This window comes from Pistacia vera, unplaced genomic scaffold (genome assembly GCF_008641045.1).
Source record: "Pistacia vera cultivar Batoury unplaced genomic scaffold, PisVer_v2 Contig425, whole genome shotgun sequence".
Lineage (NCBI taxonomy): Eukaryota > Viridiplantae > Streptophyta > Magnoliopsida > Sapindales > Anacardiaceae > Pistacia > Pistacia vera.
In genome coordinates this window covers 1,053,792-1,071,493 of record NW_022196252.1, presented here as the reverse complement: position 1 = coordinate 1,071,493, position 17,702 = coordinate 1,053,792, and the positions used below count along the sequence as shown (strand labels likewise).

Sequence of the window (17,702 nt, the reverse complement as noted above, 5' to 3'; positions counted from 1 at the left end):
TGAGATCAATCACTACCTTTTGACAGGGTCGTTCAACGCTATAATAGCCTTACCATATTATCTGTGCCCTTACTTCAGAATAATACTCGGGCTACGGACGTTTCTAGAATGGCAATCATATGTGCTCATAGGTTCTCACTATCAAGATTTGAAACACTTGATACCCTCATCATGGTTCTATAAGTCTAAGGACATATATCAATACATACAATAATGATTTACGTGATATAGAATAAAATGTCTTTTATTGATCAATGAACATTATTACAAAGAGTCAATTCTACAATAATTGATTGGCTCTAGGGCACCTACTCTAACAATCTCCTACTTGCACTACAGCCAATCATTCATGTATTTAATACCAAATGATCTCAAGTGTCTTTCATGCTTCTGCTGCAATAGAGGGTTTGTTAGTGGATCTGAGAGATTGTCGTCAGTATGCACTTTACTGATCTGCACATCTTTCCTTTCAACTATTTCTCTGATGAGTTGGAATCGTTTGAGTATGTGTCTGGACTTCTGATGAGACAGTGGTTCCCTAGCTTGAGCAATTGCTCCATTGTTGTCACAATAGATGTCTATTGGATCAACAATCATGGGAACCACACCAAGTTTAGTGATGAACTTCCTAATCCAAACCGTTTCCTTGGTCGCATCTACTAATGCAATATACTCAGCCTCTATTGTAGAGTCTGCTACAAAGCTTTGCTTGGAGCTCTTCCAGCTCACTACACCCGATTGAGACAAAATACAAACCCTGGTTACGATCACTAATCATCTTTGTCCGTTTGGAAACTAGCATCACTGTATCCTTTTACAGTAAGCTCATCTTCCCCTCCATAAACCAAGAACATATCCTTAGTCCTCTTCAGGTACTTAAAAATGTTCTTGACAGCCATCCAGTGATGCACACCTAGATCTGATTGATATCTACTACAAGTGCTCAAAGCACATGAGACATCAATTCGAGTACATAGCATGGCATACATGATGGATCCAATTGCTGATACATATAAAATCCTCTTCATCCTATCTCTCTCATCTTGTGTTCTAGGACACATTTCCTTAGAGAGATAAACACCATGTGACATCGAAAGAAATCCTTTCTTGGATTCTTCTATAATAAATCTTTTCAGTACTTTGTCAATATATGCACTCTGACTTAGGCCAAGCAACCTACGCGATCTATCACGATAGATCTTTATTCCAAGGATATAGGTTGCTTCCCCTAAGTCCTTCATGCAGAAGCACTTGGATAACCAAGTCTTTACCGACTGCAAGTTTGGTATATCATTCCTGATTAGAAATATGTCATTGACATACAACACTAGGAATGCCATTGTGCTCCCACTCACTTTCTTGTAAACACCGGGCTCATCTTCGTTCTTGATAAAGTTGAATTCTTTTACGGCTTCATCGAAACGAATGTTCAGCTCCTTGAAGCTTGCTTGAGTCCATAAATGGATCTCTGCAACTTGCATACCCTATCAGCTTGCCCATCAAGAATGAAACCATCAGGTTGTGTCATATACACATCCTCTTCAAGGTGTCCGTTCAGGAAAGCTGTTTTGACATCCATTTGCCAAATTTCATAGTCATGATATGCAGCAATCACAAGCATAATCTGGATAGATTTAATCATGGCAACCGATGAAAAGTTTCTTCATAGTCAATACCATGAATTTGTTTGAAACCTTTGGCAAACAGTCGTGCCTTATAAGTATGCACCTTGCCATCCATGTCAGTCTTCTTCTTGAAGACCCACTTACACCCTATGGGTTTTACCCCTTCAGTTGGTTGATAATCCGAGGATTATACTGCTTTATTTAGGCTTTTAGGCCGAATTTTAGACACTTCTTAGTTCATTTATGCCTGAATTGCTACTTAATTCTTTACATTTTGTTTTTCAGGCCAAAATGGACATTTTGAGCAAATAATGAGTGAATTGGAGTTTCTGGACTCAGAAGTAAGCGGATCTCAGAAGTTGGGAGAGTTCTGAAGCAGAGTAAAGCACTATAAAGCTTGTTCCCATGGGAGAGCATCGAAGATCGAAGATTCAAGCAAAGAAGCAAGCAGAGGGCAATTATGTAATTTCAGAATTCTTCATGAAGATTCGCTGCGGCGAAGTTTGTTCTTCGCCGTGGCAAAATGAGTTACGTACAAGAGTTAATTTTACTTCTTCCCCGTGGCAAAGTCTGCAAATTTCAGTTTCTTTAAAGTGCACAGTTTCATTTTTAGGCAAAGTCTTAGGTTTTTGGGCGAAGTATAAAAGCAAAATTTTGCCATTTTGAGAGGGTGGTCGTTTTTAGTCTAGAGCAGCTTATTTTCATCTTCCTTAGTTTAGATTTGATGAATTTTGGGTTAAAAAGTGAGAAGATTTGGGATTGAATCTGGTGGATTCTTCAACTAGGGGAGATCTCTTGTCTTTTCTCTCATTTCAATATGTTGAACCTTGTGTTTATTGTTTTTCTTGCTGTGTATTTTAATTTAGCTATGAGCTAACCCATTTTGGGTTAGGGTTTTGATGTAATTCGAATTTCCATGGATTGATTTTTGTTATTTTCATATGCTATTGCATGAATTATGTGGTTATTCTGATTTTATTGCTTTTAATTGATGAACATGATGAGATTGAGAAATGAGTCATGTTAAGCTTCTTGGGTAATCACCATTGTAGTATTGAATGTTAGAGATAGATCTGAGAATCAATGAAATCAATCTAGGATTCCATGTGCTTAATGAGCTCAGAACTATTAATCTTCAAATTGTTGGGTGCAGAAGTTTAATAGGGAAACGTAGGAAAATATAGCCTGAGAAGGTATGTTTTACAATTTAGAGAATTCGATTTACAATCAATGCATGTGAATATGGCAATAGCATAATCCGGAGGTTTAATCCATAGAGTCCAAATGAAGTCAAAACCCTACCCGTTTGTTTAAATTGATATTACCTTGTTTTTAATCTTGCTTTCATAATTTAGCTTTGACTATTAGAAATTTTTGTTTTAGTTTTAATTTTAATTTTCTCCCATTAATCCAAACAAATTCGATTGCTCCAACTTGAAAACAGTAGAAAATTTAGCGCTTAGCAACCAATCCTCGTGGGAATGATACTCGCTCATCACTTTATTACTTTGTGCGACTAGTGCACTTGCTATTTATGCATGTTGTAGTAACAACGTATCAAGTTTTTGGCACTGTTTTCGGGGATTGAGTTTTGCGTTAACATTAAATTTCTCTTGTGTTAGCTAGATTGGAGCTTAATTTTTGTTATTCTTTTAGCTTGGTTTGTGATCTCACTCTTTCTATTTTTCTGTGTAGTTTATGCGAAGAGCAAGATGTCAGCCAGTGGTTCCTGTTGATCTAAGATTGAAAGAACCACTAAAAGACTTAATAGAGAAAGAAGAGAAAGAAAGGCTACAATGGAACCAGAAGTCATAGTTGTAGAGATGGCAGAAAATAGAACACTAAGGGAGTTTTCAGTTCCCTCAGTTGATTACAGTGGGTCGAGTATCACTAGACCAGCAGTACAAGCCAACAACTTTGAGATAAAGTCGGCAATCAACCAGATGATCCAGTAGTCAGTATAGTTCAAGGGAGATTTGAAGGAAGATCCAAATCTACACATTGCCAACTTTTTGGAGATTTGTGATACTTTCAAGTCAAACGAAGTGTTAGATGACACCATCAGATTGAGACTATTCCCATTTTGATTGAAGGATAAAGCTAAGGGATGGTTAATGGCAATACCATCAGGAACGATTACAACATGGAACGATTTAGCACAGAAGTTCCTGACCAAAATCTTTACTCCAGCAAAGTCGGCAAAGCTAAGAAATGATATCACATCGTTTCTACAGGAAGAGTCGAAATCATTGTATGAGGCTTGGGAGAGATACAAAGAATTACTGAGGAGGTGTCCACATCATGGGTTTCCAGTTTGGATGCAAGTCCAAACATTTTATAACGGATTGATGGTGAATGTGCAAACTATGGTGGATACAGCCTCAGGAGGAGCACTGCAAAATAAGACTCCGGAAGAAGCTCACGAGTTGCTTGAAGTTCTGGCAAGCAACAATTATCAAAGACCTAATGAGAGGGTGCAACCAAAGAAATCTATGGGTCTTCATGAAGTTGATGCATATACAGCCATTTCAGCCCAACTAACAGCACTTCAGAAATAGTTGGGAAGTATACAGGTAAATTCCATTCAAGCACCTTAACTAACTTGTGAATTTTGTGCAAGTAATCATGTGAGCAGCGAATGTCAAGTGGGGAACACTTTTGCTTTAGCATCATCATCAGAGCAGGTAAACTACTTGGCAGGAAATCAAAGACAACCGAACAATCCGTACTCTAACACATATAATCCTGGTTGGAAGAATCAGCCGAACCTATCTTGGGGCAATCAGAATCAACAAAACAATCAATGGAAACAAAGAGCATTTCCAAACAACCAAACAAGGGTGAACAATCAATCAGGAGAGCAAAAGTGACAAAATTGGAGGACATGTTTGGAAAGTCTATGCCGGAGACCACAGGTTTTATGAATGAGACGAGAACAAATTTCAAAAATCAAGGGGCGTCCATTCGGAACTTGTAGGTACAAGTGGGTCAATTGGCTGATAAGTTAAATGAGAGACCACAAGGCTCACTACCGAGCAACACAATGATTAACCCACGTGAGCAAACAAATGAGATAACTCTGAGAAGTGGGACAGTGTTAAAAGAGGTGGAAAAATCAAGGGAAGAAGAAAGTCCATCAAAGGGAGAGAAAAAAGAAGACTTTGATGAGGAGGTTGATGAAGAGATAGTTGCTGAAGAGAAACCATCTAGTTCTAGGGAAGAAGAATAGAAATGGGAAGTGAGCCAAAGACAAAGGAAAGAGAAATTACCATTTCCCAAGATACCACCAAAACTGGCACATCACACTCCTCATGTGCCATTTCCTCAGAGACTGAAGAAAAATAATCAAGATAAGCAGTTTTCAAAATTCATTGAAATATTTCAAAAATTGAATATTAACATTCCTTTTGCAGATGCATTGCAACAGATGCCGAGCTACGCGAAATTTATCAAGGAGATTTTATCCAACAAAAGGAAGTTGGAGGATAAGGAAACAATGATGCTTACGGAGGAGTGTAGTGCCATTCTCTAGAAGAAGCTACCCCCGAAACTCAAAGATCCAGGGAGTTTTACTATTCCTTGCATTATAGAAGACATTACCTTTGATCGAGTTTTATGTGATTTAGGTGCTAGCATCAATTTAATGCCTTTTTTTGTTTTGAGGAGATTGGGAATTGGTGAAGTGAAGCCAACGACCATCTCATTGCAACTTGCAAATAGATCCATCAAACATCCAAGGGGTATAGTCGAAGATGTGTTGGTGAAGGTGGACAAGATTATCTTTCCGGCAGATTTTGTTGTATTGGACATGGAGGAGGATAAGGAAATGCCTCTTATTTTGGGCCGACCATTTTTGGCCATAGGAAGAGCACTCATTGATGTGCAAGAAGGAAAGTTGTTGTTAAGAGTTCAAGATGAAATAGTAACGTTCAATGTGTTTAAAGCTATGAAGTTTCCATCCGAGTCGGATTCGTGCTTTAGTGTTGATGTGGTGGATAAACTAGTAGCAGAGGTCATTGAAGAGAACACTCCACAATTACCTCTAGAAGCGTGTATTGCCTAATCAAGAACAATAGAGGTAGATGAGTCGGCAAAGAACGAATGTGCTAGATTGTTGGAAACACTTCAGCCGATTGATGAGAGCCAAGAGCTAGAATTTGAGGCATTTGATTTTGAAAAAAGGAAGAAAAATGAAAGAAACGAAGAACCTCCAAAGCTTGAGTTGAAACCTTTACCTTCCCACCTCAAATATGTGTATCTTGGGGAATCAGAAACCTTCCCAGTAATAATCAGTTCAAGGTTGAGCAAATTGGAAGAAGAGCGGTTAATTTAGGTGTTAAGGGAACACAGATCGGCAATTAGGTGGACTATTTTAGATATTAGAGGCATCTCTCCATCGTTTTGCATGCATAAGATACTCATGGAGGATGATATCAGGCCTAGAGTTCAACCACAACGAAGATTGAATCCTTCAATGAAGGAAGTGGTGAGAAAAGAAGTGGTGAAACTTCTAGATGCGGGAATAATTTATCCTATTTCTGATAGTCCATGGGTGAGTCCAGTGCAAGTGGTTCCAAAGAAGGGAGGTATCACAGTGATAAAAAATGAGAGCAATGAATTGATACCAACTAGGACGGTCACGGGCTGGAGAGTGTGCATTGACAGGGCATGCTTATCACTGTTTCTTGGATAGTTATTCAGGATACAATCAGATTGCCATCGCTCTTGAGGATCAAGAGAAGACGACCTTCGCTTGTCCCTATGGCACCTTTGCTTACCGAAGGATGCCCTTTGGGTTATGTAATGCACCAGCCACATTTCAGAGATGCATGATGTCTATCTTTGGAGATATGGTGGAGCAGTTTATAGAAGTCTTCATGGATGACTTCTCTATTTTTGGTTCGTCCATTGATAATTGCTAAACTAATCTTTCTTTTGTTTTGCAGCGATGTCAAGAGACGAACTTGGTGCTCAATTGGGAGAAGTGCCACTTCATGGTCTAGGAAGGAATAGTGCTTGATCATAGAATTTCAAAAGACGGAATAGAAGTAGATCGAGCAAAGACGGACGTAATTGAGAAGCTGCCACCACCCTCCAATGTTAAAGCAGTTCAAAGTTTCTTGTAGCATGCGGGGTTTTATAGACGGTTCATCAAGGAATTTTCTAAGATCTCTAAACCCTTTTGCAATTTATTGATTAAAGATGTTGCTTTTGATTTTAATGATGAATGCATGCATGCATTTCAAACTCTAAAAAAGTTATTAGTGTCTGCACCTATTATTACAGTTCCCAATTGGGGACTACCATTTGAATTGATGTGTGATGCTAGTGATTTTGCACTAGGAGTAGTGTTAGGACAGAGGAAAAACAAAGTGTTGTATGTAATTCAGTATGCTAGCAAAACACTCACTGATGCACAATTGAATTACACCACCACTGAAAAAGAATTGTTGGCTATGGTTTTTGCTTTTAATAAATTTCGTTCATATGTGCTAGGTGCCAAGGTGATAGTCTACATGGACCATTCAGCACTCAAGCACCTATTAGCAAAGCAAGAAGCAAAACCTCGGCTGATAAGATGGATCCTATTGCTACAAGAGTTTGAGTTGGAGATACGAGATAAGAAAGGGTCGGAAAATGTGGTGGCAGACCATTTGTCAAGGATTGAATGACCAATTCAGGGAAATGAAGAAGAAACCCAAATTAGAGAAACTTTCTCAGATGAGAAATTGATGAGAGTGGAGAAAGCACCGTGGTATGCAGATTTTGCAAACTACTTGTCAGCGAGAGTGCTCCCTACTGGCATGACCTTCCAACAAAAGAGGAAGTTTTTCTCAGATTTGAAATACTACTTATGGGAAAAGCCATTTCTTTATAGACACTGTGCTGATCAGATGATACGTAGGTGTGTTTTGGAAGAGGAAATGGAGGGTATTCTAAGGCATTGTCATGAGAGGGAAGTAGGTGGCCAATTTGGAGGAGCTAGGACAACAGCCAAGGTTTTTCAATCTGGGTTTTACTGGCCCACCTTTTTCAAGGATTCTTTCCGGATGGTTTAGGAATGCGACCAATGTCAACGAAGTGGGAATATTTCAAAGCGAGATGAGATGCCACTGAACAATATCCTTGTTGTTGAGCTGTTCGATGTATGGGGAATTGACTTCATGGGTCATTTCCCAAATTCTTACGGGAATATGTACATTTTGGTAGCGGTGGATTATGTATCAAAGTGGGTGGAAGTAGTTGCATTGCTGTCCAATGATGCCAGGGTAGTGATTAATTTTGTGAGAAAGAACATTTTCTCAAGATTTGGAGTATCATAGGCAATCATTAGTGATAGAGGATCGCACTTTTGCAATAGGCAATTTGATGCCCTGTTGGGAAAGTATGGGGTGAAACATAGAGTTGCCACACCTTACCATCCATAGACAAGCGGGCAAGTGGAACTGTCGAACAAAGAACTTAAGGGAATTTCAGAAAAGACAGTTAATGCATCTAGGAAAGATTGGTCACTGAAATTGGATGATCCATTATGTGTTAGAGTAGATGCCCTAGAGCAATCAATTATTGTAGAATTGACTCTTTGTAATAATGCTCATTAATCAATAAAAGGCATTTCATTCTATATCGCGTAAATCATTATTATTGCAATATGTATTGATATATGTCCTTAGAATGGTAGAATCATGACGAGGGTATCAAGTGTTTCAAATCTTGATAGTGAGAACCCTATGAGCACATATGGTGGCCATTCTAGAAACGTCCGTAGCCCCAGTATTATTCTGAAGTAAGGGCACAGATAATACGGTAAGGCTATCATAGTGTTGAACGACCCTGTCGAAAGGCAGTGACTGATCTCACTTGTCAAGGTTGTTTGGTGACAACCTGGTGCAACACATGGGTGCTTGTTGTAGGCGATTACACCACAGCAAGTTCACTGGACTGACCCACCAGAGGATTCCATATGGATGGTAACCCCAGTGTCTATGGAACAAATCCTCTAACGAATGGTGGTGCATGTGATCCTTAGACTTGAGATCATTGGAGCGCCTTGTGCACCGATTGGTGCAGTTTGACACTAGCCTAACGCAGTTCTATTCAGAGTTGTCAATACGGTGGTGATTGGCTGCATCAAGGAGTGTATCAAGACTATGGTGGATTGACAGAGGATTCATCACTCCCGGGTATAGGAGAAGTTATCTCACGGCGCAATTCAGTATATGGCAATGACACTAAAACTATGGCCACAGTGGGATTGAGTTGTTGCTCTATCCGAATTATAATACAGGTCATTGGTCCAGAAACTGAATATATAATATCAAGAGTAACCGGAGGTTGACACTATTTATATGCCTTCGTCTCATCGAGATAATGTATGATGAAAGGATCGAATTGCACGGTAACCATATTGTTGACAGGTAGCTACTTTGCTGAATCCGAATCTTTCGAGTGGCCATGATGCCTTACTAGGGGCCAATCTTGGTCTATGTATTAGTGAGAGGATTAATTGGTGTTAATCGCAATACTATACACTGCCGATATGATGAGGAGCCTGTGGGTCACACACGTAGAAGATAATTTAAGAGCCAAGAAGAAAGAAGGGCGTTTCGTCTTTTTGGACGAAAGAGTATTTTGGTAATTTCACAGTGCAATTAAATTTGTTGAGGTCGTAGCCTTTATTTAATTTTATTAAAAGATTAAATGAGTGAAATTACATTTAAATATGTGTTCGCATATATTTAAATAAATTATCATTATTGTTAAATGTTAATATATATATTAAATATATAGTAATTGATTTTAATTGAAGATAATGATGAATTAAAATAAATATCTAATTAGGGGTGTTTAGAAACATGGGGTGTTTGAGTTGGAGCCCAAGCCCATTCCATGTGGGAATAGGGCAAATAAAATAAGACTATAAATGAAAAAGTGTTAATTGAAAAAGGGTGTGAAATCATTTTATTCATTGATTACTTTTTCATTTGAGAGAAAAACTCTCCAGCCCCTAAACACTCTCCCACACCACTTTCAGATTTTGGTTTAGCCAAAAAAAAAATCAAATACTCATTTTCTTCTTTGTTTCTTAAGGGTAAGGAGGATCTAGCAAATCACTCCTTAGTTCCTTGCGATTGTCTTCGTGTGGACTTCATCGGTTCGATCCTACACTTGGGTCGGTATCAAAACGTTCAAGGACAAAGTTGGTGAAGTCTCCAAACGTGCATAAGATTATTGAACCTTGAATTTGATTTTCTACAGATTTAATTTATATACTGTATAAATTGTGATATTACACCCAGATCTTGGTTCTAAGGAACGATCCATGTCATTTATGTTTTTTGTTTTCCGCTGCGTAAATGGGTCGTTCACTAACATTATGGGCCTACCGAACTGCATTTAAGACTTTGATTGATATGTATCCATTCAGGATGGTCTATGGGAAGGCATGTCACTTGCCGGTAGAACTCGAGCATAAAGCATACTAGGCAGTCAAGCAGCTAAACATAGACTTACGAGCTGCTGGGGAGGAAAGGATGCTGACTTTGAATGAACTTGATGAGTTCCATCTCAAAGCTTATAAGAATGCTAGGATGTACAAGGAAAAGACCAAGAAGTGGCATGACAAGCATATCAAGAAGAAGAACTTTGAAGTGGGTCAGAAAGTGTTGTTGTTTAACTCTAGGCTTAGGCTTTTCCCAGGAAAACTTAGGTCTAGATGGTCCGGACCCTTCATAGTTACAAGAGTTTACCCATTCGGAGCGGTAGAGGTGTCACATGAAGAAAAAGGCACATTTAAGGTCAATGTCCAGAGGTTGAAGCCATACATCGACGGAGTGATGAGTTGCAAGTCAATTCCCCTCCGGCTTGACATTCTGACATGAGAACTTGAGAGAGTCGAGCTTTCCGACTATAAACAAGAGCTCCTTGGGAGGCAACCCAAGTATTTTCATTTGTTGTTGTTTATTTATTATTTTGAAGTTGTTTAGTTTCTTATTATTTTTAGAAGAAGTCTAATTTGTGTGTTTTTTGGTGTTTCAGGTGATTTATCGAATCAAGGTGGAAAATGGAATTCTCCCAATTCTCGCCGCGACGAAGCACATTTTGCAAAAATTGGAAGTCGAAAAGTCCCAGACTTCGCCGTGGCGAAGATTGTTCTTCATCGAGGTGATGAGCCTCTGCATTTTTCCGCTATGGCGAAGAAAGTTGGGAAAATCCACTAAGGAAAATTCACCGCGGTGAAGATTGTTCTTCATCGAGGCGATGAGCTCTGTAATTTTTCGCCGCGGCAAAGAATCGCCATCGACTGGGTTAGGATTCTAGGGTTTTAAAGAGAAGAACTTCGCTGCGGCAAAGATTGTTCTTCGCCATAGTGAAGTCTGTTTTTTATAAATACCCACGCTATTTTTTCATTTTTAACGCAAAAGTTCAAAACACATTTGAGAGAAAATTTTCCCACCTTCAATCGTGAGCCTTTCCAGTGAACTTCCATCACTTTTTCGAACTCCTAAACTCTCCTAAACACAAAAATCAACTCATTTTAGTGAGGATTTCTGCGAAAATTTTTGGAAACCCTTGGTTTACAAAATTTGGGGATCTTGCGATCTGGGCCAAAATCGGTGAAATTGGTGGTGAAAGCATCTTGGGATTGGTAAGATTTCAAGCCCTCCAAACTTTAAATTAACCAATTTTGATTTTTAGAGTTGAATTTGAGATTTGATTGTTCAGTTGAGTTTTTGGGATTTTCATGAGGTTTATGTTTTGATTTTGTTTGAGGAAGTGTTGATTGTGCATTGTTTGGTATTGAAGAGAGTGGGTTTTGAATTTTGGAGTGTTTGGTTGAGTTTGGAAGAATTGTAGTTTGGGGGTCTAGGTGCGAAAATTTTGGAAGTGTTGTCCATTTTTGCAGGATTGATTGTGGTTGTCATGGGACGCTCAGGGTTGAATTTTTTTGAGTTGAATTGTTGAGTTGATTGGTAGTTTTAGGAAAATGCCGCTTAAGGTACCATCAAAGGGTAAAGGAAAAGGAAAGAAAGTGGACAACCGGTTTGTAAATGACAAGGCTCAGACACGCTATGAAAGGGCAGCGCAAAGGAAAGATAAAGGATTTATTCTTGAGCAGGGATAAACTGCGAGCCAGGCTATGGATTGGAGTCGAGGGAGACGTTGGGAACTATTTATGAGTGCACCTGCACAAGCAGCTATAGAGCCGCTAGTGAGAGCGTTTTATGCCAACCTCCCGGAGTGTGAATCTGGTGCTGTGTTTGTGAGGGGTACTAATGTGGCATTTATTACGAAGGTCATCAATGAATTTTATAACCTGCTTAAGATTGATCGTAATGATTATGAGGATTTTAGGAAGACACAGTTTGAGGATGATATTATTCTTCCGGTCATTACAAAACCGAACACCACTTGGGAGGTTTCAAAAAAGGGCAAGAAGAGCATCAAGGGAACTAATTTGACACCAGTAGCTTGGTTGTGGTAGTACTTTATTTGTACGAGGATGATGCCAGAGATGCACTATAGTACGATGACTTATGAGAAGGCATTATTGCTCTATTATATTGCCACAGGAAAGAGAATGGATGTGGGACAAATTATCCTAAACAACATTCTGCATGCAGCCAAACCAGGGCAAGGGAGTTACCCTTTCCCATATCTCATTACAGCTTTGTGCACTCGAGCAGGAATCGAGGTACATGATGATGAGCCATTTATCCACGCTGCCACAGTTCTCGACTCAGACTATTATCACAAGCATCTTAAACGTTCAGACAGTGAGTAGCCCAGCGTCGGGACAAAACGACAGAGAACCACACAAGGCACTACCACATCATCTAGTTCCACAGCCACTATGAGGGAAATGATGCAGCAGATGATGGGTCAGATGAAACGGATGGCCAAATGTCAAGAGTGGCTAGCAGAGCAAACCCAGATGATGTATGACATGCAGAAAAGTAGCTTCACCAAGCTCAACGTTGATACTTCAGAATTCCAATAAGCTAACTAGGATTCCGATGAGTGGATGGGCTCCGACTTAGAAGAGGACGACGCTGAGAGAGACGAGGAGGCCGAAGAATGAGCACCTGTTTTTGTTTGTTATTTTTGTTTGTTTCAGTTGTTTTTGTATTTCATTTCGAACATTGAACTAAGTTGATACTTTTTGTTTTTGGATTGTTTAATTTTTGTTTTAATTTCCTAGTTAATGTAAAGACAAGATTAGGGTTGTAATATTTTCATATTAGTCAGTGAATTTTTCTAACACAGTGGACACCACAGTTTCAATTGTTTTTACAGATTTTGGTGATGAAAAAGTCAAGGACCGGGTGTTCACACTGTTGAGCGAAACTTCAACTTCACGGATTAATCAGGGAACTATCTCATACCTTTGTCGATTTTGTTTTTCTGTTCCTAATTTGTGCATAATGTGACATTGGGGACAATGTCATCTTTAGTTTGGGGGTAGGAAAAATTTGAAAAATTTGGGAATTTTTGGACTTTTGTTTATTTTATTTTCATGTTTTGTTGTGTATGCCAATGATGAATTGTATAAATCAATGATGAGAATAGAGTTGTTGGGATTTTATTGTTGAAAAATGTTAAGCATTGCTTCAAGTTTATGTTGATTGACTGAATTTTGATTGAGGTTTGTTGAGTGGTTCAACAACCATTTTCATTTATTTTGTCATGCTTAGGTTTATTTTATGTGGTTGGGTAAAGTTTTGATAATGTTGGTGGACTCTAGAACCTAGTAGAGAAGTGCTTGAGGCGGAATTCTAGGAATAGACACTATTGAGGAAATGATTTAGGCATTTTTCGGAACGTTTGAGCCTTTCCAGCCAACCCGCGAATGAATTTTTCCCTAGTCACCCATTTGAGCCTTATGAGATTATCATTGCTTTTATTTCCTTGCAAACCAAAAATTGTCCAATCCAATTACCCTAAACACTTTATCATACCCTTTAGGAGAATTTTGGACGTAATGCAAACACAAGGAACTTGAAGAGTCGTGTGAATGAATTAAAAGAATAGTTTGGGGGTTGTGAGAAGGGCAAGAAGAATAAGAGAGGTAACTAACCTCATTTTGAGATTTTTGTTATTTTTTGTTAAAAAAAAAAAATTCTATTTCGAGAATTGCATTACAATAGCAAAAATAAGAATTTTTCATGGTTGAAGGTTGTTAAATGGTTGACATTTTGAGTGATGGTTGAGAAAGAAAGTAGGAGTTGGATTAAGTCTTAGTGTTTGCTTTAAGGAAACCAAGTTCTTTTGTTTGTTTATCCTTTCCTTTCCTTTGGAGCCCACTACCCGAGCCTAACGTTACAAGCTTGCAAAGACCTTTTGATTCTTAGCGATGTCTAATCCTCATTAGTGGAGAGTAGTTCGATATTTAGGCTTGCGGAGTCTGCTGCCATTTGATAAACTTTGCATTTCTGCATAAATTAATCTGAGAAGTCGAAAGGTGGATTGAAGTGGGGATCACCTACTCAGGGGACCAATAGAGAAAGATAGTCGATGTAACTTATAACTTCTTGGAGTGTTGAACATTTCTCTAGTAATAATTTTTCAACAACCTTTGAGACTTGTATAAATTCCAGGTATTTCGTATGTTGAGTTAAGTCTAATTTTTGCTTGTTCATTTCTAGTTTTATTGTGTCGTGTTTTTGTTGTTTATTGTTTTCTTTCTTTGAGTTTTGTTCCTGATGCTTGGGGACGAGCATGTCTTTAGTTTGGGGGTATTTGATAATCCGAGGATTATACTGTTTTATTTAGGCTTTTAGGCTGAATTTTAGATACTTCTTAGTTTATTTATGTCTGAATTGCTACTTAATTCTTTACATTTTGTGTTTCAGGCCAAAATGGACATTTTGAGCAAATAATGACCGAATTGGAGTTTTTGGACTCAGAAGTAAGCGGATCTCAGAAGTTAAGAGAGTTCTGAAGCAGAGTAAAGCACTATAAAGCTTGTTCCCATGGGAAAGCATGGAAGATCGAAGATTTAAGCAAAGAAGCAAGCGGAGGGCAATTCTGTAATTTCAGAATTCTTCATGAAGATTCGCCGAGGCGAAGTTTGTTCTTCGCCACGACGAAATGAGTTACGCACAAGAGTTAATTTTACTTCGTTGCCGCGGCGAGATTCCTTCTTTGCCACGGCGAAGTCTACAAATTTCAGTTTCTTTAAAACGCATAGTTTATTTTTAGGCAAAGTCTTAGGTTTTTGGGCAAAGTATAAAAGCAAAACTTTTCCATTTTGAGAGGGTGGTCGTTTTTAGTCTAGAGCAGCTTATTTTCCTCTTCCTTAGTTTAGATTTGACGAATTTTGGGTTAAAAAGTGAGAAGATTTGGGATTGAATCTAGTGGATTCTTCAACTAGGGGAGATCTCTTGTCTTTTCTCTCATTTCAATATGTTGAACCTTGTATTTATTGTTTTTCTTGCTGTGTAGTTTGATTTAGCTATGAACTAACCCATTTTGGGTTAGGGTTTTGATGTAATTCGGATTTCCATGGATTGAGTAATTGATTTTTGTTATTTTCATATGCTATTGCATGGATTGTGTGGTTATTCTGATTTTATTGCTTTTAATTGATGAACATGATGAGATTGAGAAATGAGTCATTTTAAGCTTCTTGGGTAATCACCATTGTAGTATTGANATTAATTTAATTTAATTTAATTTAATTTAGATAATGATAATTAAAATTAAAATATCTAAATGGGGCCGTTTGGATACAAGGGGTGTTTGGGTTGGAGCTCAAGCCTATTCCATGATGGAATAGGGCAAAGTGTGCACTATATAAGTGCAACACTTTGTGAATTAATTAATCAATTCATTCAATCATTAAAAGAAAAACCTCCTGCCCCTTTTTCTCTCCCACGCCAGATTGCCTTTTTGCTTGAAACAAAATTTGCTTGATTTGTTCTTGGTTCTTAAGGCTAAAGAGGATCTAGCAAATCCCTCTTTAGTTCTTTGGGGTTATCTTCAGGTGGACTACATTGCTTCGATCCTACTCCTGGGTTGGCAGCGAAATCCGTTCAGAGACAAGTTGGAGGAGCCTCCAAACGTGCGTATGATTTCTTAACTCTAGACTGAATTTTCTACAGATTCTTATTTAATGTATAAACTGTAAATTTGTGCCCTGATCTTGGTTCTAAGGAACGATCCATGTCGTAAATTATTTTTGTTTTCCGCTGCCACGACTTAATCATTTCCTAACAGAAGAATTGTTGTTCATTGCTGTAACGCCCACATCGAGGTACGTAGCTTTACTTATGCCCTTTTACCCTTAGTTGATTTTTGTTAAACTTATTTTGAAAAAAGTGTGAAGAAAATGCCTTAAATTTTTATTAGGGGTAAAATGGTCTTTTCACTTATAATTAGTTGAAAAAGTGGGGAGTGAAAAGAGATAGAATAACAGGGAGAAGTTAATAAAAATAAGGGCATTTTGGTAATTGACTAAGGGATATAGATGGAATTTCATAGAAAGTGCAAGGGCAAAATGGGAAACTATAAATAGTAATATGTTATACCAAGAATTGAAGAATGAAACCCTAGCCATTCTTCATCCATTTTCACTCCACCTTCACCTTCAAATCCTCTCAATTTCTTCAAGGGAAATTCATAGATTTTGGGTACTTTTTAGTGGATTTTCAATCCCAAGCATCCTTAGGTAAGATCCTTGCATCAAAAAGTGAGTTTTAATTTTTTAAAGTGTTGAATTTTGATGATTTGTGTTCATAGGATTTAAGAGAAAGAGAGTTGGTTCAAAGAAGATTTTTAAAGTGTTGGATTGCTCACATATAAGGTAAGTAAATCCTACCCTAAGTATGATTTAAGTAATATTGTGTAAAGAANCAATTGCCTTTTCCTTTGCTCCGCCTCTAGTACATTACAAAAACATTATACTAAATTTACAATAAAATTAATCTTAAAGTAATTTTACATCAATAAATTTAGAAACCTCGATTTACATTCGAAGGGAATGAGATGAGAAGAGAATGTACATCGAGAAGGGGAAGTAAGTCATTACACGCAGGCCTTATTTCTAAAACTTACAACTATACATACCCAAAAATAATTTAAAACATTCACCATAGGTCATAGGGCTCATGTACCAAGCACCATGCAATATACAAACAAGTACATGGCATACATTTCAAAAACAATCAATTTGTGAATTGGGTGGATTTATTATTAATTACCTTCTTATATGTGCAGAATGTTTATTGGCTTTATAGGCTATTAAAAACTACAGTTTGGTCCCCTCGCGAAAAATACAGAATTGGGACAACAACTTTGTTGCTGTGACAAAGTTTTATTTCGCCGCGGCGAAGCATACTTCTTTGAAAATTCCAGCAAGAACGTTGCCACAGCAAAGTTGTTATTTCGCCGCGGCGATGTCTGGAAATCCCAAAAATGTACAGTTCGCGTTTTTGCAGTTTTTCATGTAATAACACGTATCCAAATCAAATCGAATGCACAAGCATTCGACTAGGATACCAACCAACCAATATAACATCCATCAACACATTATTAAACCAATTTATCAACTGAATCACTCATTCAAAAGAAGATTTTTCAGATTTAACAAAAATAACATGTTATCAACCAAATGCATGTTATAAATCATACAATGAACTGTAAAATTTGGTACCGATGGCTCTAATACCACTGTTAGGAAATGATCAAGTTATGGCAGCGGAAACAAAAATCATAAACATTATGGATCACTCCTTAGAACCAAGATCAGGGTACAAATTGAATAATCTATGCATTAAAATCAAATCTATAGAAAAACAGTCTAGAGTTAAGAAACCATACCCACGTTTGGAGGCTCCTCCAACTTTATCACCGAATGTGTTTCGCTACCGATCCAAGGGTAGGATCGAACCACCGTTAGTCCACACGAAGATAATCCCAAGGAACTAAAGAGGGATTTGCTAGATCCTCTTTAGCCTTAAGAACCAAGAACAAAAATCAAATGAAATGTTTGATTCAACCAAGAGCAAACTGGAGTGGGAAGAGAGAAAAGAGGGCTAGAATTTTTCAATCAATGAATATAAAAGACTTTATCAA

General features: G+C 38.0%; 1 non-coding gene across 1 annotated transcript; it reads right to left on the bottom strand.

Annotated features, from left to right (window-relative positions):
- Window positions 1–3,826: 3,826 nt before the first annotated feature.
- LOC116143087 lies at window positions 3,827–3,933 on the bottom strand. The gene has a single exon (XR_004130081.1). It is a non-coding gene; the product is annotated as a small nucleolar RNA R71 (small nucleolar RNA).
- Window positions 3,934–17,702: the final 13,769 nt, after the last annotated feature.